The 21,380-nt window shown below is 45.1% G+C and overlaps 1 protein-coding gene and 1 pseudogene across 1 annotated transcript in view; both read left to right on the top strand.

The window, feature by feature from the left end:
- The window catches only part of Igsf11 (immunoglobulin superfamily member 11), a 126,444-nt gene that overhangs the window by 20,123 nt on the left and 84,941 nt on the right, over window positions 1-21,380 (top strand). The gene's annotated exons all lie outside the window — the stretch shown is intronic.
- On the top strand, window positions 4,235-4,335 carry LOC116899769 (annotated as a pseudogene).

Below are 21,380 nucleotides of genomic sequence, written 5' to 3' on the forward strand. Positions count from 1 at the left end.
GTTTCCTCAAAATTAATTATCTTTTGGTAGCTATGGCAACTCAGTTGAAGCTCCATTATGCATGCGGTCTGTACACATTGAACTATTTGCTGTCAGCATTCTAAACATTTTTCTGCTTATTCAATAATTCTCCTTTACAGCGTTCCCTTCTTTCTGTTGAAAATCGGCTTTCCCCTTTAGACTTGCAAGGACAAGTTTATAAAGAATCCAGAATGATGGATTGGCTGATAAATTATGGGAAATGCCCACCATCGTCGTTAGTAGTTTCTGGGCCATGTTTTGCTTGTGTGGACATCTTTCTAGTTGGGTCTCACTTTGAGGACGTCTCAACCCCTGGCACTCACAGGCTTGGATGCTGAGCTTCTGAGCTCTGGGGCCCTACTGTTCTCTCTCTGAGGCTCACATGTAACCCTTCCTTCTTTGGATTTGGCACCTCTTGTCTGGACCCGGTCAAGCCAGTCCCACCTCTGTATGTACCTCTTCTTTCCCCGGGGTTGCTTTTGACTCTGCCACCAGCTTCCTGGTTCAGCTCCCTGCCTTGTTTGGCCTCTTGATTGGTTTTGCCCCTCTCCCCTCTTTTGGGGAAGCTTTGAGCCTGTACCTTATCCCTCTGAGGTAGACCAGATGGTTGCACATCGTCTTGTCTTCTGTGGTCAGGGCAGTGTTTAACTCTTGGGTCTTTCTGTTATGAAAAGTGGGACAGAGAAGCCCTGTCTGCCAAGTGACTTGGTTAGATGAAGAAATGGACCTGTGCAACTCCTGGTACACAGTGAGTCTCTCACTGTCTCCACAGAACCAGTGTTGGAAGAGACCCCTTTTCTTTTAAGAACCATTTAAAAGTTTAATCCTATGTACTGCCGTGTGTACGTGTTGGGGTATGTGCATGTGGAGACAAGTGCTTGTGGAAGGCAGAAGTGGCCGTTACATCTCAGGAGCTGAAGTTAGTGGTTGTGAGCCACCCTAAGTGGGTTGTGGGACCTGAACACAGGTCCTCTGTAGGAGCAGCATGTCCTCTGTACCACGGAATTCTCTCTCCAGCCCCTGCTCCTCTTTCATAAGACTCCTTACTTACTCATTAAATTTTTCCTTAGTGCCTGTTTTATGCTCGACTTTGTTTTAGGTATTAGAGACACATACTGGAAGCAAATAGACAACACAAAAAGGAGAAGAGAAAAGACCATCTAAGGCACTAAAAGAACAAGATAACACTACATCCATTTCAGATCACGTCTTTAAACGCGCATTCACTACAAATATAAATAGATTAAAGTAGTATGGCAGAAAAAGTTATGTACATAAATGCCTTTAAAGTAACCATATTTTTAAACCGCCTTTTACCTCTGTGGGTACTTGTTCGTGTCTTCCAGGGACATTATGTATTCCCTGGTAGAGTGACATGGTCATGGTGGCCCCAGGGTCCATGTCAGACACCCTTGCTGGTGATGTTAAATAAGCTGGATTTTATCCAAGTGGCTGCTGTTGTCTGTAGTTAAATGCCTCTCTAGTTGCTCCGAGCACTAGCAGGAACCTGCTTGTGAAGGTTTTGCTGTCACTCAGTGTCACTTGCTCCACAGTGTCTGGCACAGGGCGACTGTCTGTGCAGGCAAGCTCTGTGGGCCCAGAAAACGTATGCTTCCCAGGTAGTGCTTTTACACACAGCCCTGCGGAGGGGGCTTTGGATAAAGTGGAGCCGCACTCCGGTTGTAGCCCCTTTAGAAACATTTCAATTTCCGGTATTTACCAAATATACCTAAACTTATATGATGTGTGACTGACACTTTTTCAAGAGACTTTTTAAAAGGTGTATGAGTAGGTATTTATAGGTTTGCCTCTGATATTAATGTCGACAGTTTCCCAGCAGACGGGGAAGAGTGTGTCTAGGTGAGGTAGCTGCTTCGTGGGGAGTTGGCCCGGGTCTCTGGAGTACCAGGGTTGTAAATGCCAAAAGGCACTTTGTTTAGCGTTTGTGTTTCTCTCTTCTGCCCAACCCTTGCCTCTTGCCTCCGACTTTTGCACTTTCGTGTCATGTAATGAAAAACCTGGGGAAGTAAAGTGGCCTTTTTCAAAACAGCACAGCATGTAGGAGGAAAAGTTTGGACCAGAATATGGGTAAATGCTTTCTTCAAGGGGGAAAAAAATGCAGCTGAGCGATGTTTCCAGGCCCTTTATTATTTTGCCCTCTCAGAGACACAAGCATGTACCTGGGTCTTTCTGTGTCTGTAGCTGTACCTCACAATGACTTTAAGAGAACCGCACCTCAGCACTTGCAGCAGGCTCATTTAAGCACAGTGGGGTGCCTTGTCGTGTACCCAGTGTAATCCGGATTGGAGCCTCTGTCATGTCCTCTCGGTCCAGACTGGCTGAGATGATACAGAGCAGAGACTCCTGCCTCACTTCAGGATCTGCAGCAGCTGGAGAGAACGCCAAGCAGATGGGCTTTTCCACCCTGATTATCCCAACTCCCTAAATTTAGAAGTACATGCTTTAAAAAAAATGTAAATTACCCGAGGGGCTGGTGTAGCACATGCCAGGCTGTGCTAACGAGCGCAAATGGATGTCATCTGCTGACTCCCGTGCTCGCGTCCAGGGCTTCAGCTCTGTTTGTTCTGTCTCCTTTAAGTTTGTTTCATTTTGTCATTGCTCTTCTCTCTGAAGCTGTGTCGTCACGTCTCTGTTCGCCTGTGTATTGTTAGTTTAAGATGTACAGATGTGTGTATAGTTTTTTTTTTAATTTTTAATTAATTAATTAATTAATTAATTTTGAGACAGGGATGTAGACCAGATTGGTCACTAACTTTCACTGTAGTCAAGGATGGCCTAAACGCTTGGTCTTCTCCCTCCCAAGTGCTGGGATGATGGGCGTGTGCTGCCACAACTGGTCTGTGTATAGTCTCTTAAATGAAGATAATTTGTGATCTGTCCTTTGAAGGATCCATAAGGGACCAGGCCAGGGGAGGAAGGCATTAGATAAAAACCTTTTTTTGTCTTTTGCCACACACTACCTGGGCAGATTTAGACAGGACAACTTATTTCTGTTGTATGAGTGGATCAGATTAGGTAGGTAGTCTGCAAGGAACCTTTCACTATGAACTGTCACTCTCTCTTTTTAAAAAGTCCATTTGCCAGTTATTTTGAATATTATCATGTTCCTAGCTAAATACCGAAGTGCCCAATGTGGAGTAGATGTTTAAATATTGTCAAAAGTACACTCTATATGTTTCTCCTTGGGAAACCTCATTGAGAAAACGTTTTAGAAGCAAAATTTTAGCGACCACTTTGATTCCAGTAGAATATACTAAACTGGGTCTTTTCTGTTTCCTCTGATTGTTGAAGGGGCCAAACGATGGTCCAGAGACAGGGACGGCGTGAACAAACAAGTGAGATTTAGAAGTCTTTATCGCCCTCCACTAGGATGTGAATTATATGGGAGAATCATTTCCTCCCTCCCTCCCTCCCTCCCTCCCTCCATCCCTCCATCCATCTATTCATTCCAGACAGGGTCTGGCCACGTGGCCATGGCTGACTTGATGCTGTGTCATCCAGGCTAAATTTTAGCTTTGATCCTCCTGCTTCAGCCCCAATTGTTGGGATTTACAGACATGACTAGGAATCAGATTTTAGATGAAATGCTTGTTTTCAGGACCACTCTTATTCTAAAGTTCCAACAGAAACGATCTGTGAGGCCAACATCCAAGGAGATAGATTTGAGGAGAGATATGAATCTAGAAGGTTTAACTTGGGGGGAGAATGGAAAGAAAGGACACTCAGGAAGCAAGAGGGTGATGGGGAGGAAGGGAGAGAACATGGCCGTGCTAGCCAATCTCAGCACAGTCACCGGCAGTCACCGAAGCAGAGACTAACCTAGGGCTGTGAGACTTTTCTGCATGCAGGGAGGTGGGAGCTAGGGGAGTTGAGGCCAGAGACGAGGCCATGGGCCAGCAGAGGGTAGATGCTTTCAACTCACCCTGTGTGCAGGGAGAAGACTTCTAGAGCCCTAACCCTCGCTCAAAATTGCTTTAGCCATTTGATTCTAGCAGCGGCGTGGTAGGTCAGCTGGCAGCTTGCTAGAAGACAGCGAACAATCTGCTGGGGGTACCTCAGGGCCAAGTGAGACTCCTAATAGATGTGAGAAGTGGAGTCTGAGAGATTTCTCAAGGAATGTCTCAAATCCTTGGAATTATTACTATTTCAAAGCCAAAATAAAAGTGTACTTGAAAGACCGTAAAGCGAGTGCGAGCTTCCGCAGCCCATCTAGTAAAGATGGGAACACAGAGAAGATCCGCACGGCCCCTGTGCAAGGATAACACGCACATCCGTGAAACAGTCCATATTTTTTTTTTTTTAACCAGAGGAAATTCCGTATTTTTAACCACTTTTTAATCAGTGAGAAGGAGCAAGATATCGAAGTTGTTGAGGATGTTAAACCAGAAGAGGAGAATGCGGTGGACAAGGAGATCACGGACCCACATGAAGAAAGAAAATGTGGTACCAGGAGTAAGAAAGTGGAACAGGAAATTTCCGGAGAACAACATTACCACAGCCGCAGCAGCTGCTCGAGCCCCAGCTGCTACCAAAGGCAAGCGCCTGGCTGCTGTGGAAGGAGCTCTCCTGGTGGAAACACAGATGAAGGAGTTAAAGAGCAAACTTGAAGAGCTAGAAACGGTTAGGCACACAGAGGCTCTAGAACAATGGCGGCAGTCGCTGCTCACCTACCGCCAGAACTTTGATGGAACAGTTGAAACAGGCCAATCTGAACAGCAGCAGCAGCGTCACGGCCAGCACTGTCCGCAAGCCACGGGCACTCAAGAGGACCTGGGCCGGCCCCACTTGAGCAGCAGGGCAGCCTGGCACAGTGCCTCGTTAGCAGCCCCTCCCAACCCTCTGATGCACCGTCAGATGCTGGCATCCCGTGTCCTCCAGCCAGGTCAGATACCAAGTCCTTGTTTGATGATGCCTCACACCTCCCTTACTGGGAGTGGCCTTGCCAGTCCTCCAATTCCCGGAAACATCTTAGAACCCTGGGTTCTCCTCTCAGCACCAAACAGCATGTATTCCTCCTCCTCCTCCTCCTCCCCCTCCTCCTCCACCACCACCACCAAGATTATTGTCCTTTCTTCCCCTGTTTTGGTTGATTTAAGGAGAGCATCCTTAGTTAATAGAAACCAAAAATGGCGACAAGCAGAAGGAGATAAGGCACAGAGAGGCACACACACCTTAAGCAGTGGTTCTCAACTTTCCTAACGTTTTGACCCTGTAACACAGCTCCTCATGTTGTGGTGACACCTCCATCCCAACACACACACACACACACACACACACACAATTATTTCCTTATTATGTCATACCTATAATTTTGCTTCTGTGATGAATCATAATTAAATATTTGATATGTGACCCCTGTTGAGAACCACCAAGGCATGGTAACAGCCTTGTTTCTCCTCCTGAGCTGGGAGTGATGCTCCTGGTTAAGTCCCTGAGACTTTCCACCCATGTAAATGCACCCAGATGAGGAGAGCTGGGGATGGAGGAGGTACCCTGTGGCTTTATTCCCTGGTGAAGACAGTGAAGGGCTCCATTCTGTCAAGAACACACCACTGTTCCGAGCATATGGTGTGTGTGTGGGGGGACACAACATTAGGACAGGCCCACTCCTTCCCTCCCCACTATTCTGGTTTTCTTGTTGTAGATCCACTGGGTTGGAACTAGATAGTTTGTTTTCCTAAGGGTGCTTTGAGCTTTAAAGGTTGGGATTTGGGGCTTTCTTAGGTCCCCATACTAGCCAGGAAAGTTAAACGAGTCTAAGGCCCTGTCTAGACACGTTTAGAAGTCCCAACTGATTCCCCCATATCCTCTACCCTCAGTACTCCAATCTAGCCTCATATGTGTATTTAAAAACCTCCCCCCTATAAGAAAGGAAGAACAGAAACCTTTAAAATAGGCAACTAGACCATGCTAAGTGTTTTATCGCATGGAACCTGGTTGTGGTGGATAGGGCTGCAAGTCTCAAAACCACCTCTTGCAGTAGCCAGGTGAGTGGAGTTTCTTGAAGCAGTGCTGAGGTTCAGAATGGAAGTGGAGATGCGGGTGTGGTGAGCAGCCTCCCTCCCATAGCACCTTCTCTGGGTGGTTGAGAGTGTGCTGAGAGTACAAGGAGCTCACTTGGCTACAGAGCATTGTGCTTCAAGGTTTGGGATGCTCACACTGGGGGGAAGCCTCCAGAGGAAGGGTCACAGAAATGCCCTGATTTGAGCTGGTCTCTCTCCCTACTGATAAGTGACTTCATGGCTCATGGTTTCGTCAGCTTGGCCACCATCCTGTCTTTCCATGAGTAGCAAGTGGGTACTTTGGGCAGAGCTTCATTTCACGGTCGGTTACATGACCGAGAACGCAAGGTAGAACAGCTTTTGGATATCTTTTCCTGCGTGTGTTTTAAATCTTTACACGTGAGAGGGTATAGGGAGGTGTCTGTAACACCTCAGAACTTTCCCCCTTAATGTCAGAACACAGAAATCCACAGTCGAGATTTGTCCTCATTTGCTTCTAACCAGGTGGCTCTGCTCACCCTCAGAGACCTGAGTTACTGGAGCTGAGGAACCCTTGTTCCTTTCTCGTGTGCGAGCTCTGGGCTCCTGGGGTGGACGTGGCAGTGGAAGTGAGCACGAGCCTCGCAGAGCTTAGACCCCAGTGCCTTTTGACAGTGCCCAGGTGTCCACTTCCCTCTGCTCTCTTCTGAAGGAAACTCACGCCTTCAGAATGCTCACTCTTCCCACTGGAGTCCTACACGCTGGCCCGCTGGTTTATACTGTGGCCCTTCGTTGTCTTTAATGTGATTGCTTTCCATTTTGAAAGCTGTAGGTGTAGGTATTTATAAAAGCCTGGCCAGCGTTTCCTTGGGTTTCATCCCTGTAGTAATACCAGATCAGCTCTGTGGGGCGGGGTACTGTGTGGGCTTTGTACGGATGTGCTTCTCAGCGTGGGTCTCCTTTTCTTTTGTTTTATAGTTTTTAAATAAGGAGAGTTCTGAGACCTTGGGAGAAAATGAATGAATAAATGAATCACCATTTAGGAAAGGAGAATGTAATGGGGGAGCTGGAGAGGGAAAGAGGTGTAGAATTGGATGGAGTTTCAGTTAGGAGGGGAGGAATGTAAAAACCAAGCTACGTTTGTTCCTGCCTTTGGTGAACATTGTCTAGTCCATGAGTGACCAGACCTCAGAAGCCTAGGCTGAAGGAAGTGACAGGCATTCACTGTCATCTCATTGGATAGCACCCACATAGGAAGAACAACAATATCAACTAACTGGACCTCCCAGAGCTCCCAGGGACTAAACCACCAACCAAAGAATACACATGGGGGGACCCATGGCTCCAGCTGCATATGTAGCAGAGGATGGCCTTGTCTGGCATCAGTGGGAGGAGAGGCCCTTGGTTCTGTGGAGGCTCGATGCCCCAATGTAGGGGGATGCTAGAGGGGTGAGGTGGGAGTGGGTGGGGGGTTAGAGAAGTATCCTCATAGAGGCAAAAGGGAGGGGGGATGGGATGGGGAATGGGAAACCAGGAAGGGGAACAACATTTGAAATGTAAATAAATAAAGTAACCAATTAAAAAATACATTGACTGATGTCTGTAAAACTCATAGTTCAGAATCTCGTGAAAGGCTTGGGAAAAGCAGACCCAAGCAACTTTCCTCTTCCTGAGTTTTTCTGGATGGGTCTGCCAAGTTTTCTGTTTGTCAGACTCTCTGGCCATCTCCTCTCCTCTGGGCTCTCTCCCCCAACCTGGCATGTGTGTCATTTGTTTATCTTATACTTCTTGGCATGGACAGACCCCTGTCCCACTGGCCTGGGAGGAGGGGAAGCACTTTGCTCAAGTCCCTCTCCTCCCTTTCCCCCCTCTCCACCCTCTCCCTCCCTCCCCCCCCCCCTCCCCCTCCCCTCCCCCCCCCTCCCTCCCTAGTAGTCACATGTGAAGCTGTTGGCATTGCTTATCACCTACTGTATCTTCTCACCCATCTCAGTTACTCTTTTAGTGTAGAAGTAAAACGTGTTCTTTTTAAAGTTCTGATCCATAAGTAATAGCTGTTGTCTCTACCATGACAGTTTCCCATAATATGCTGGTTATAAATGGCTCTCCTTTTCTGACTCAGCGAGAAGTTTAACCAAGCTAATTTATGTGCTGGGCCTGAGTCCCTAAGCCAGGCAAAATATGCTGTGTGTTTCTGTGCCTCCCCTGTTCTCCATTGCTGTCCCTGATTCCCAAGCAGACACCAGAGGATGCTTCCCCCTGCCATCTCAGACTCCCTAAGTACTGCGTACTTGGTTTAGAAGTCTGACAAACGCCATGTTCCCGAGTTACTGAGCTCACTGACGCCCAGTGCTGCTGTCTACAGAACACGGGTAGGTTCTGTCAGGCAGAACTTCTTTTTCTTGTCAACTACAATGTAAGACAGGCAATTATCCTAATTTTAGAAGTAGAGAGAGGGGCGCAGTGGGGTAACTAAGCTGCTCCTTGGTTGTCAGGGCTGTGGGAACTCAGATGAGAACCCAGGTGAGTCTGCTTGTAACGTCACCTGCCTCAGAGAAAGGGCCCAGAAGTGGTCACAGACAAGGGTTTTCTTTTTTTCCCCAATTAACTTCATTGAGGTTCAGTTTGAGCTGAAACATCTTCAGCTATGTAGAGAGAGCAGTTTTGTGATAGCCGGGTTTGTCTAACAAGTCTCTATTTCAGTAGAGATAGAGGGAGTTTTTATTCATGCGTAAAGATCACCTGCGGCAGGCCTAAGAAGGGGCTGTCTGCTGAAATGGTGTATTTGGTTTGAACGAATCCTATAATTCATGTATTTTTAACCTGGTATCTTTCACCTGTCATAATGACTTTAAAAAATAGTTGCTATTAACTTCTTCTTTAAAGACTTATTTTATGTGTGGGAATGTTTCACCTCTATGTACCACAGGGATGCCTGGCATCCACAAGGTCAGAAGAAGGCATTGAATCCCTGGAACTGGAGCTGTGGATGGCTGTGAATCACAGTGGAGTGCTGGGGACCAAACCTGGGTCCTCTATAAGGGCAGCGTGTTATTCCTTTCCCCCGGCTCCGGCAAACATCCCCCTCCCCCTCCCCTTCCTTATGCTCCCACCCTCCCCCCATTGCTGCCCCTCCCCCCAACAGTCTAGTTCACTAGGGGTTCAGTCTTAGCAGGACCCATGGCTTCTCCAGGTGCCTTGTCACCATGTAGAGTGGCTTGAGACTCACCTTCCAGTTCTTTTCTCTGATTCAACAGGGGTCAGTGGTTTCCAGCGTGAGCTTTGATTTTTGGGGAGAAAATCAGTTGTTTTGGGGGATGTTTTGTTTTTGTTCTCCTCCCCTTTTCGCTGGGGGAGCATTTGAGTTGCTTCTGGCTTGGAGATTAGCGTTAAGAGACAGCTATGGACACATTCATTCTTTGGTTTTGGGGGCCGGGTAACTAAATGTTTATTAGGGAAATGGTTGGCTTTTTACGTTTCATAGAAACGCTCAAACTGTTTTTCAGAGTAATTGCTCCATTTTCTTTGGCGAACTGTTCATCCAAATATCTTGCTTGGCTTTTATTAATTATTTAGTTTTTATTTTTTTAAGGGTCTTTGTTTTCTCACTATTGAGCAAATGTTCTTAACTTGAGAAGCTCCCCATTTCTATTATTTTGTCTCGAAATTGATTTTTCTTCCTTTATTTTCCATTCTGCATTTAAGCTTATCCAATGAATTCTAGATTGCAGACATTTAAATTTTCCAGCCCCTCATTTTCTTTCTTATTATAGCTTCTGTGTTTTTTTTAAACTAAGACTTCCTGTCTTTTCATTTATTATAAATGCCCATTTTCTTTGTTGAACATAATTGCAACAGCTAATTTAAAATCCATGTCTGATAATTCCAGTATCTGACTCATCCTTGAGATTGGCATCTGTGAAGGTTAATTTAATGTGTCTGGTTGCTGGGCCTTGGGATGCCTAAGAAGCTAGCTACATATCCTATTGGTTGTCCCTGTGAGGTGTTTCTCAATGAGATTAGCACTTCAACTGGTCATCTGTGAAAGGGCCTGACCCATGTGGGTGAAAACCATGATGTTGAGGGTCTGAAGAGAACAGATTGACTGAAAGGTTAGATTCTGGAAGGGCCAGACTGAAGGATGGGGCCAAGGGATCCTCTAGCCTTTGTGCCCCTGGTTCTCAGGTCTTCAGATTTGGACAGGAATCAGTCTTATCAGCCACCAGAGTTTTCCCATCTCCAGCTCCTAGCTGCGTGATGATGTGGTTTCCATCCTCCAAGAGTCGTCTATGGCACAGTATCTTGTTATAAATCTGTCTGTAGAAGTGTCTGCAGGCGTGGGGGCGGGGGGAGTGTGAGAGAGGAGAGGATGGGGAGAGGGTGAGCAGAGAAAGTACAAGAGAAAGCCGGAGACAGAGGCTGTCTGTGATAGCATGTCAATTTTCTTTTTCTTTTAAAAATCTACATTTTCTTAGCCTTTTAAAAACCGAGGTGAAATTTTAAATCATTGTATGATTTAAATCAATGTCATCATTGTATCGAGCAGAGTGTGTTTCATGGAGTCTTGTTTCTGTTACCTGGGCCCATGCACTCTGGTTATTATTACCTGCTCAGTAAGTAGCATTTCCCTGGGTCAGACAGCCTGAAGACCGTGTCATGCCCAAGGAGGATGGCGGCTCAGACCTCATGACTCTCTCTGTGTGACCCTCTCTCCACGGGTTTGAATGTCATCCTTGTCTTCTCGTCTTTGATTTGCTCACTGTGACTTGTTTTGCTTAATTTGACCAAATACACAACCAGATGCACACCAATCCACACCAAAGTGTCATGCTCTGTGACATGGCTTGACTCTTCATGCTTAATTTGTAATTTGGATATCACATAATTGAAGGTAGAAATTCAGTCCCCTGTGGGGCTGTGACTTTCTCCTTTTGTGTGGTGTTGTGGTTTGTATATGCTTGGCCCAGGGAATGGCACTATTAGAAGGTGTGGCCCCGTAGGAGTAGGTGTGGCCTTGGAGTAGGCATGTCACTGTGGGTGCGGGCTTTAATACCCCAGTTAGCTGCCTGGAAGCCAATGTTCTGCTAGCCACCTTGAGATGAAGATGTAGAACTCCTCCTGCACCATGCCTTCCTGGATGCTGCTATGCTCCCGCCTTGATGATAATGGCCTGAACCTTTGACCCTGTAAGCCAGCCCCAATTAAATGTTGTGGTTCTAAGAGTTGCCTTGGTCATGGTGTCTGTTCTCAGCAGTAAAACCCTAAGTGTAAGACACGTGGTAATCAAAAATAGCATGGTAACCAGATGATGAGTGAAGTAAAAGCCTCCTCCTGGGAAGGCTTGGAGGAAAAGCAAAGGAATCTTGAATCCTATTAATACTTGCCTCTTGTTTTTTCTTTTTTCTTTTTCTCATATTTTGGGTTTTGCAAAGGACTTTGGCACTGTAGGAGAAGAGAAGGCTTGATAGTAGCAGCATTTTGGATATTTTACTTTGAGATTAATGGTTGGCCTCTTTAATTTATGGTCTTGAAGGCTGCACACGGGAGCAAGTGGACTAAATAGCTCATAGTTTGTATCTGCAGATGGCCTACTGGGGTTCCCCAGAGGAGCAAGTGTATGCACCCATGTGCTCATGTATTCAGAGACATTTAGAATTGGCCCCTGTGATTGAGTGGTCGCAGAGTTGACCTCCCAGGTTAGATCCAGGCAGAAGCCACTGTGGAACTTAGAGAGACTGGCAGGATTTGCTCTTGCTCTGCCACCTGATTGTAGGAGGCCTGCCCCCATGTGAAAGGTAATTCCCTTCCCTCACTCAGCTAATTTAAATAGTAGTCGCATTCCAAAACACCTTCAGAGAAACATCCAGAATACTGCTGGACCATACATGTGAGCCTTCCTTATAACCTATTGGGGTGGCATTGAAGACAAACCCTCACAAGCAAACACGCTTTTAAGCCTTAACCAGGAACTCTTAAAGACATACACGAGATGCTCAAAGTGTCACTGATGTCTTCAGGGGAGAGGATGAACGCGTATCCTAGAGTCGCTTTCCTTCCTGATTCCCCCCAGGAGTCTCCTTTAGCCCCAGCTTCTAACCCTTGGATCTAGTCCATGGCAGAGCAAGGAGGAGGAAAACAAAAAGAGAAAACATTTTCCAGGAAAGCCTTCACAGTTGAACTTTTATCAGAGGCTTTAGCATTTGAAAGCACAAGGCCACATTCCAAAGCCAGCTGCCCTGGGGCTTGGGCAAGCTGTTGTCATATTTATATTGACCTCCGTGGCAGATCACTAAGTGTCCTGATGGCGTTCCTCTCTTTGTGGGATACCCAACCAAGATCCTTGAAGTACTCTTGATGTTTATTTGCCTAATTTTTATTTTTAAAGAAGTGCCTATCCTTGCAGAAGGATGGTCATTGGGGTTTCAGCCTACCCTGATTCTGTTTTTACAGGGGGTCAAGTTCATTTCTCTGGCTCTCAGGCTCTTGGTCATAATGATAGGAAAGCCGAAAGGTTCCTCTTCATCCAACAATTAGGAAGGATGGAGAAACCTCAACGATGCTATTTTACTTTGAGGGTTTGAAAGCTGAGTGTGCATTTGCTGATGAAAGGAGGGCCCTGGCAATGGGTGTGAGTTTAACATCTTTGCAGCCTTGGTAGAGAGAGGACTGTTAGGTACCAACCCTGAAAACTCCGAAGTCACAAGTCAAAACCAGCCCTTCCTGCAGGAAGCTGCTTGTGTCCGGTTGTGTTGTTACAGAAACTAACGGTCTGGCTAACCCACGTGCAGATTGCAACTTAAGTCTGTTGAAGCCTTGGAAAAGAAATGAAAGGCCTAAGTAGTGGTTAAAAGTCTCTTTTCTTCCTTTTTTTTTTTTTTTTTTTTAAAATGAGTGCTGTAGATAGAACCCAGGATCTCACATACAACTCTCTAGGCAAACTCTTTATCCCTGAGCTATGTACCATCCCAGCCGAGAGTCTTGTATTTTGCGCTTATTTTAAATTTGGGGGCTGGGGGCCTGGAGAGATTGGCTCAGTGGTTGAGGGTGCTTGTGTGTTCTGATAGAAGACTGGAGTTCGGCTCCCAGCACCCACGTTAGGCAACCCACAACTAACCGCCTGTAACTACAGCTCCAGGTGGGCTGATCCCGTCTGGTCTCTGTGGGCACATGTGCATATACACATGCATACACACATGCACATGTTAGTGCACACACACAAGTAAATTAAGATGTTAAGAATTGAGACTTTCTTCTTAAATCCAAAGACACTTCCAACTGCTGCTTGTGAATATCATAATAAGAGAGTAGATGATATTATTCGTTGTCTATAAAAGATAGGTTTACTGTTAGGTATTTTTCTTCTCCTCCTTTGGATTTTGAAGCATTAGAGACAATCTGTTTCAAGGTATAAGGAATTTGGCCAGATAATGTGATCCGCTGAGATGGATTAAAACTCTCCAGCTGGAGTTGTAAAATGTAATGTTGATATTCTTTCTTTTTCCCTTTTTTTATTCTTTGAAAATTGTGTACATATATGCAGTGTATCTTGGTTGTACCTGACACCTACTCCTGCCCTCTGTCTCCCCCCACCTCCTGCCAGTGCACCCCCTTTCAACTTCTCTCTCCTCATATAGCCCACTGAGTCTAGTTCACGCTCCCACACGTACATCAGTGAATCCACTAGGGATTGGGTAGTCTACCCATATCTATCCATCAAAGGAAAACGATTCTCCATCTCCCAGGAGCCATCAGTTGCAGCCATGCCATGTCCAAAGGACAGCGTTTTACGGCATGCCTCCTTGTCTTCTCCATCATCCTGCAGCCCTGCTAGGACAGTCTTTGAGCCTCGGCAGCAAGGGTGGATGTCGACGGCCTTTCTGTGTCTCTGCACTCACGGTTCCTAATGCACAGCAGTTGAATAGTTATGGCTGTGCATTAATCACTTCCCATTGCAATAAGAAGCTTTTCTGACCAAGGTCGGGGGCGACACAGATCTTTAGAAGGTGACTTGGCAATATGCCCATTCAGCAAAACCACATCAGTAAGTTCTTCCCGTGGACCCATGACTTTCCCCAGGGTTTTGCGTGTGTTTTCAGCTGTATTCTGTCTTGTTTTATGTCAACTTGATGCAAGTGTAAGTTAGCGAGGAGGGAGCCTCAATTGGGAAGATGTCTCCATATGAACAGGCTGCAGACAAGCCTGTAGGACATTTTTTAAATTCATGATTGATGTTGGAGGTAGTGGGTAGTACACCCCACGGAGCTGATCGTCCTGGGTTCTACAAGAAAGCAGACCGAGCAAGGCAGGGGAGCAAGGCCAGTAATTAGCCTCCTCCCTGGCCTTTGCATCACTCAGCCTCCAGATATTCCCTCCTGGTTGGAGTTCCTGCCTTGGCTTCCTCCTTAGATTGTGACGCAGGGTATGTAAGCCAAATAAACCCTTTCCACTCAGGTTGCACTTGGGCATGATGTTTCAAAAGAGCCGTAGTAATCCTAACTAAGATACAGTACTGGGCACGAATTCCGTCTTGTAGAGCATCTTCTCATCCAATCCAGAGAGTAAAAATAAAGATTGGTGTCTTTTGTCCCCAGACACCTCTCGGTATTATGAAAGCTAGACAGCTGGTAGAAAATTTTCTACTGAGTTCAAGATTAATTTCTTTATGAACTGCAACAAAAATATGGGCTAACTTCAGCAATAGGGCATTACCTTTAGTTATGGTGACAACCAAGAGCAGTGGCAAGAGCTTGTGCTTTTTGGAGTCTTCTAGGGCTGCCCTGGCCAGTATCTTACAAGAGGTAACATGTGCCTGGCTCTAAGATGGTCATTTAATAACCACTGCCTTCCGGAAGTAGCTTAATTGTTTATATTATTTATTGACTTATAGGTCAACAATGCATATTGAGTTTAGTCAATGCTCCTTTCTAGTTATAAATGATAAGTCATGCAAACATGTTGGGATCACCAAAGTTACCAATCAGGCTGTTGTTTCTGATGACTAGAATAATAATCCAAGTGCCTAGGTTGTGATCTGACTCACCTCATGTTCTGTAACTATCATGCATTCTCCTCACTGTGGGTAGAGGGTCTTAGCTCTGCTTTAAAAGGAAATAATTACATAATTGTTTTATATACTGAATTAAAAAATCAAGGCAGATATAGATCACCAGTTTATGGAAATTGAAGAGTTCATTTAGAGTAGTTAATAAATCCAAATACTGGGAAAAGTTAAGGAAAAAAAGATATGGTGTTGAACATTATAATCTGTGCCTCACATCTGACTTTGGAAAAGTAACATTTGTTTATTTAGAAATAACCAGAGAGCACTGGACATTTGTCACAATACTTTATAGTAAATATTTTACACAGTACTGTCAGGAGGCCATAGTAAATTACAGTTTTATTCTTGTTTGAAAATCTTTATGGTATCCTTAAGGGGGAAAAGTCAGTAGAAGACAAGGATAAAGATAATTTTTTCCCATTCATTTTACCAATACTGAGAAATCCCCCTCTGTATTTGTCAGAATACGGACTTGCAGATGCACCCTATGAGAATCAGATAAGACTTGTAACTAATAAGGAATTCATAGGTAAGGGAATCGGGTCAGCCAGGCAGAGGTACTGAAAAATAGTTGGAAGAAAATGGCCAAATGACAGGCTTTGCCACCAAGTTATTCCTGATGAAGACCCCACCATAGGGGCAACACTTGATTTGAAGCTTCTGCTGCCCTTGAAATGCTGACCCAAGCCTATACCAGAGCGGCAGGCTCGCAGATTAAAGCGACACGGTAATCTTTTATGTTGAGCTTGCTTCTAGCACGTTAACTTCGTTCATGATTATCAGAAATAAACTTAATCCCATTGTCCTTGTATAGCACGATGCTGTAAAGCCAACTGTCAAGTGTGGTCCAGATCAATACTGCTGGTTGCCAGTAGGGAACCTACTTTGATGTCCATAGGCTTCCCACTCCAGGTCCAGAAACAAAGTTTGTCCTCTTCCTCAGACTTGATTCCTTGATTCTCACCCATCCTCTTAAAAACATCTGTTGTCCACAGAGTAAATACTTGGCCCTTGGTACTCACAATGCACTGTACAGGATATCTTCTTGGTGTTTAGACTCTAAATCAAGGAGGCCATTGAAAGGCTATACAAGGGCTGGAGAGATGGCTCAGCGGTTAAGAGCACTGACTGCTCTTCCAGAGGTCCTGAGTTCAATTCCCAGCAACCACATGGTGGCTCACAACCATCTGTAAAGAGATCCGATGCCCTCTTCTGGTGTATCTGAAGACAGCTACAGTGTACTTATATATAATAAATGAATAAATCTTAAAAAAAAAAGGAAAGGCTTTACAGTTTTAAAAGATTATTCTCCATGCAGAGCGAGTTAGAATGAGTCAAGACTAATGGTAGAGAGAATGGTGGAGGGATGGGTACAGAAATGATAGTGTCAAGAACTAGCCTGGTGACAGCAACAGTGTAAGTGTTGGACACATATTTTGACATTGTAATGGGGAGAGTATTTGTTGATGGACACAGTGTAGGAGAAGAAGGCATTAAAGATGATTCACGGGCCTCTTGCTCAAGCACCAGCAGGACTGAGGTGATGTTTCAGTGCACAGTGGAAGGATGTTTGGAGGAGAGGTGGATGTTTAATTTTGTGGGCTACTCAGTTTTAGAATACTCTAGAAAATCCCTACCACATTTCATTTATATCAACAGCCATCCTCCTGCATCTAACCCAGACATCACCCTTGGCTTGTTTTTCTTTTTCTTCTCACTTCCCCCATGGTAATTGATAAAATGGTGTGAATTTGGTACCTCTTTAGAACCTTCTGGATTCTTTTCTCCCCTTTCCCCTACTTTATGCTTGCTCCAGGGCACAGGCCATTTTCCTGCTGGCTCATTGCATCTTCTTCATAACCTCTAGTCCATTATTATTTAAAAAAATAACTCTACTCCATCTTCTGCAGTGGTCGCTGAGACAATGACTTTGTCTAAAAGGGGCTCTAACACCTACTCTTCAGCCAGAAGAGCCTTTTTTTTTTTTTTTTTTTTTTTTTTTGGTAGGGTTGTAAAAAATATTTATATAGTTGAGGTAAAGGCTGGAGAATCTTTGACCCTAGTGAATTTTCACCTTGCAAACAATTGCTATGATTTTCCTAAAAGAAACTTGATGTGCCAGGACAGGGCCTTCCCACTTATCAGAGAAGGGGAAGGGGTTGGGGAGGGACTACGTGATGGGGGTGGGGCTGGGAGGAGGGAGGTTAAGTGAATAATAAATAAATAAATAAATAAATAAATAAATGAATGGGGGGGGGGACTGTTTACTCACCCTTTGAATACCCTTCAATGATCTTTACTTCAGAATGAGGTTTAAAATTTGCATGGTATCTACAGTCTGAGGTTAGTTCCCTAAACCCATTGCTGTGGTTTTGGATGTGTCCCTTAGATGTTCATGTGTTAAAAGTGGTATTGGGAGGTGATGGAAACTTTGAAGGGATGGTGTTTAGTGATAGGTCCCTGGACCCCCTAGAGTTGTACCCTTGAAGGGAATTGTGGGACTTGGTCTCTTCCTCTCCCTCTTTTTAATTACTGTTCTTGAGGTAAGCAGTTTTTCCCTGTGTTCCCTACCATTTCCATCCAGTGTGTTCACCATGGCCAAAGCAGCAGACCTATCCACCCTTGGAATAGGACCACCCATGGTGAGCCAAAGTAAATGATGGGTGTACTACAAGTCCCCACCAGATTTGGGCATCAAGGACCTTCTCTTTTGTTCTCTTGGTTGTCTTTTATCTTCTTTGGTGATGGATATTCGAAACATATCTTTTCTTTATTAAAGATGGGTAAAATTTATCTTTTTTTTTTCTGTTCCCCTTGTCCTTGGCATCACATCTGAGAAACCATTGCTCAACTCCGGCAAAAATCTTTTCATGTGGGTCTTCTTTCCTTGAACCTTCTCTTTTCAATCCCAACTAGCCATGACATCATTGTAATCACACGTGGCAGTCGGTGGTGCGTCGGTCAGATGGGCCATTGCTAGGTTCCTGCTTGGAAGTGAGGTGAGGGCGGTCATGCCTTACGTCCTGCCAGGCTTGGTGAGGTGTTTGCACGAGTCTGTTAATAAAGACTTAGCCTCTATCTGCCAAAGGAAGACTTTTTGTAGACTTTGTACATTTTTGCTAATGTTCAAGGAGCACCATGCAAATTAACTAGCGCTTGGAGCCTTAGACTGGTTTAAATCTCGCATGTTTTCTAGATCCACAGAAGATGTGTGTGAAACCTTATGGTGCGTAGCTCGGTAGTTGAAGGATGTCTAACATCCAGCCTATGCAGGGTCAAAGTTTCAAAAGGCAATCAGTAATCTTTATTTCACATTTTGGAATATTAGATGTTTGGAGCACATTTCTGCTGTCCCTCTTAGTGCCAGTGTAAGGAGTTGCTAATTGTCCATTCTTGCTGGAAAGTACTGATTTCCATTTGAATATAACAGTCTTTTTTACCAAAACTTTCCTATGGCTGATTCGAGCAAAGACAGAAGCCTTCTGTTTGTGGACTGAATGTTCAGCCAGCCGTGACGCGGCCACTATTATCAATGAAGCTTATTCATCACTTTCTGCACTGGTGCATTGTATGGGCCTTGCAGAGGGTCTGGGAGACTTAGAATGCAGTGCCCCCCTCCCCCTGCCCTCTTCCACACGCTCCTGGTATTAAGTGATTGAGTTCTATATCTTTTCTAGACCTTATGGATAATTAGAGCTTTTGTTTGCTCTCCATTCCCAATAGAGTTTTGCGGATACTGGGCACTGATTGAGAATTTGTTCATTTTCTAAACTAAAAAAAGGGGGCAATTCATGCCATTGGGAGATAATTTTGTTCTGCTCTTTTATATGTGAACATTTATATCACAGTGCCATTTTATAAAGATGTGGGCAATGTTACGTTTCTATATAATAAAATGAAGTGGCCACCGATGACCTTAGATTAAGAGCTTATACGCTTTTAAACAAATTCTTTTCAATATTTAATTTTGCACAGTTAGTTAACTCACAGGTTAACTGCTGAAGTTTACTTTCATAACTGTAGAGATACCAAAGGGACTTATTTTAGTTCCCGACTAGAATGCTGTAGAAGTTTCCAAAGTAGGCCTTTGTAAAAGTCATGTAGCCTGAAATATGACAGCCAGTTTCTTCTGAGTGCTTTCTGACCGCCCTATGTCTGCCACAAGGTGGCTACTGTGCCTAGTCACATGACAGTGTCATTCTCTGCGTGTTTGCTGTGGGTGAGGGTACACTTGTGTCAGTGTGGTACAGTATTGATAGAACAATAGATTCGTTTCCTTTTAACCATCTTTTCATTTAAAAAATTATTCCATGAAAACTGGGAATCTGTTCATCCTACATTCCCTATCCCACCCCTTCCCAAGCACATATTCCAGGGACCTTCTAAGCCAATGTCCTCCATTGCCAGAAGACATCTCCGGATCTCTGCCACATTTGCAGTAGGCTTGGGATAGGGAGGTGCCTTAGTCAGGGTTTCTATTCCTGCACAAACATCAGGACCAAGAAGCAAGTTGGGGAGGAAAGGGTTCATTTAGCTTACACTTCCACACTGCTGTTCATCACCAAAGGAAGTCAGGACTGGAACTCAAGCAGGTCAGGAAGCAGGAGCTGATGCAGAGGCCATGGAGGGATGTTGCTTACTGGCTTGCTTCCCCTGGCTTGCTCGGCTTGCTCTCTTATAGAACCCAAGACCACCAGCCCAGGGACGGCACCACCCACAATGGGCTTGGCCCTCCCACCGTTGATCACTAGTTGAGAAAATGCCTTACAGCTGGATCTCATGGAGGCATTTCCTCAAGGGAGGCTACTTTCTCTGTGATAACTCCAGCTTGTGGCAAGTTGACACACAAACCCAGCCAGTACAGGAGGTACTCAGGAGTTGTTGGTTTTGGTTGTGGGAATTATGCTGGCTGTGGGGCATTTGGGGAAACACACTCGTTCACTTCAGAGGAACCCTTCCTCCCTCGAACCCCCACACGGTAGAGCTTGTCAGAAAACATAGAATTCTTCTGGATTGAAAATTCGTCTTGATTTGTTACAAGCTCCAGTGATCACTCAAGTCTGGTTAGGGCCACTGCCGACTCCAAGGGGATAGAAGGGAGCAGCAGTGAGGCTCTTCTTAGTGCCCTAAACCTTGCATGTGTTTCAGGTAATGCTCCCTACCTCGGATGTGCAAAATAAACACATTAGCTGTGAACTCTTCTCCTGTTCTATTTATGTTTCCACTGTAAGGCAATTAAAGCTCAAGGTGATTTCAGAAATTGCAACTTATGGCTTACACTTCAACAGTTCTCTCCGAAATTGCCAGTTACTGAACTTTGACCTTTTCGTTTAGAATTTGAATTTCACCCATAATCTTATCTTCCTTCTGCTGTGTCAGGAGCACGCTTGGCATCCTCCTCTTACTCCTTGTCGCCCCTGAGGGCCTGTGACCAGGCCACACGCTGAATTTAGTGAGCAACTGTTCATTTGCAGATCCTTCTCCTATCACTAGGAAGATGGGAGATACCTAACTCATGAAACACTTCTCTGGTCATCCTTCCTGATCTGTTTTCCTTAACACAACACAGGGTTCTTCATACCTTGTCTGTCCCGATATGGCTGTGACTGACCTGTGCCTCTTGTGTTCCTTCTCCCTTCAGACCTGCCACACTGCTGCCACAGCTACTTCAATAAGACACAACCCCTCCCCCACTAGCCCCTGCTTGTAAAAACATCCAGTGGCTTCCTGTTGTGTTCTGGGAGAGCCCAGAGCCTTCCTTGGCTCTGAATTCACAGCAGCATCTCTAGGACTTAGCTTTGTACCCCTTTTCTCTGTGCCTCCAAGGATGATCTGTAAATTTACCCTCCACTTGTCTGACCCCAGATGTCATATTTTTCACCTTCTGTCATTGGAGCTGTCCTGGAAAGCCACCCCCCCCCCTTAGAAGTTCATATCTTTTTCAGAGCCTCTCTTAGTCCCTCAGGCAATTTCTTTGCTTGCCTGCTAGTGTTGTGGAGAAAGCTCAACAAACAACATGTCTGTAACAGTCATTTATTGCATTGGTGCTCCTGGGCCGATGGTTTTGCAAAATGCAATAAAAATTAGATGATAGCAAAGAGAAATGTAAAACAGACACAGTAGAAGCAGGCTCACCGACATGACAGAGCACCATAAAGTTTTTACATGCTTAATGCATTAGCCATTTGCTCTTAGGCTAGTAACAGTTGACAGGCCAGGCAGGGCCCAGCACTGCTGGCTAATGCTAAACAAGCAGTTTTCATCTAATTTCCTATTACTCATCAGTCAGGGGCTGA

Source organism: Rattus rattus, chromosome 4 (genome assembly GCF_011064425.1).
Source record: "Rattus rattus isolate New Zealand chromosome 4, Rrattus_CSIRO_v1, whole genome shotgun sequence".
In the NCBI taxonomy this organism is placed as follows: domain Eukaryota; kingdom Metazoa; phylum Chordata; class Mammalia; order Rodentia; family Muridae; genus Rattus; species Rattus rattus.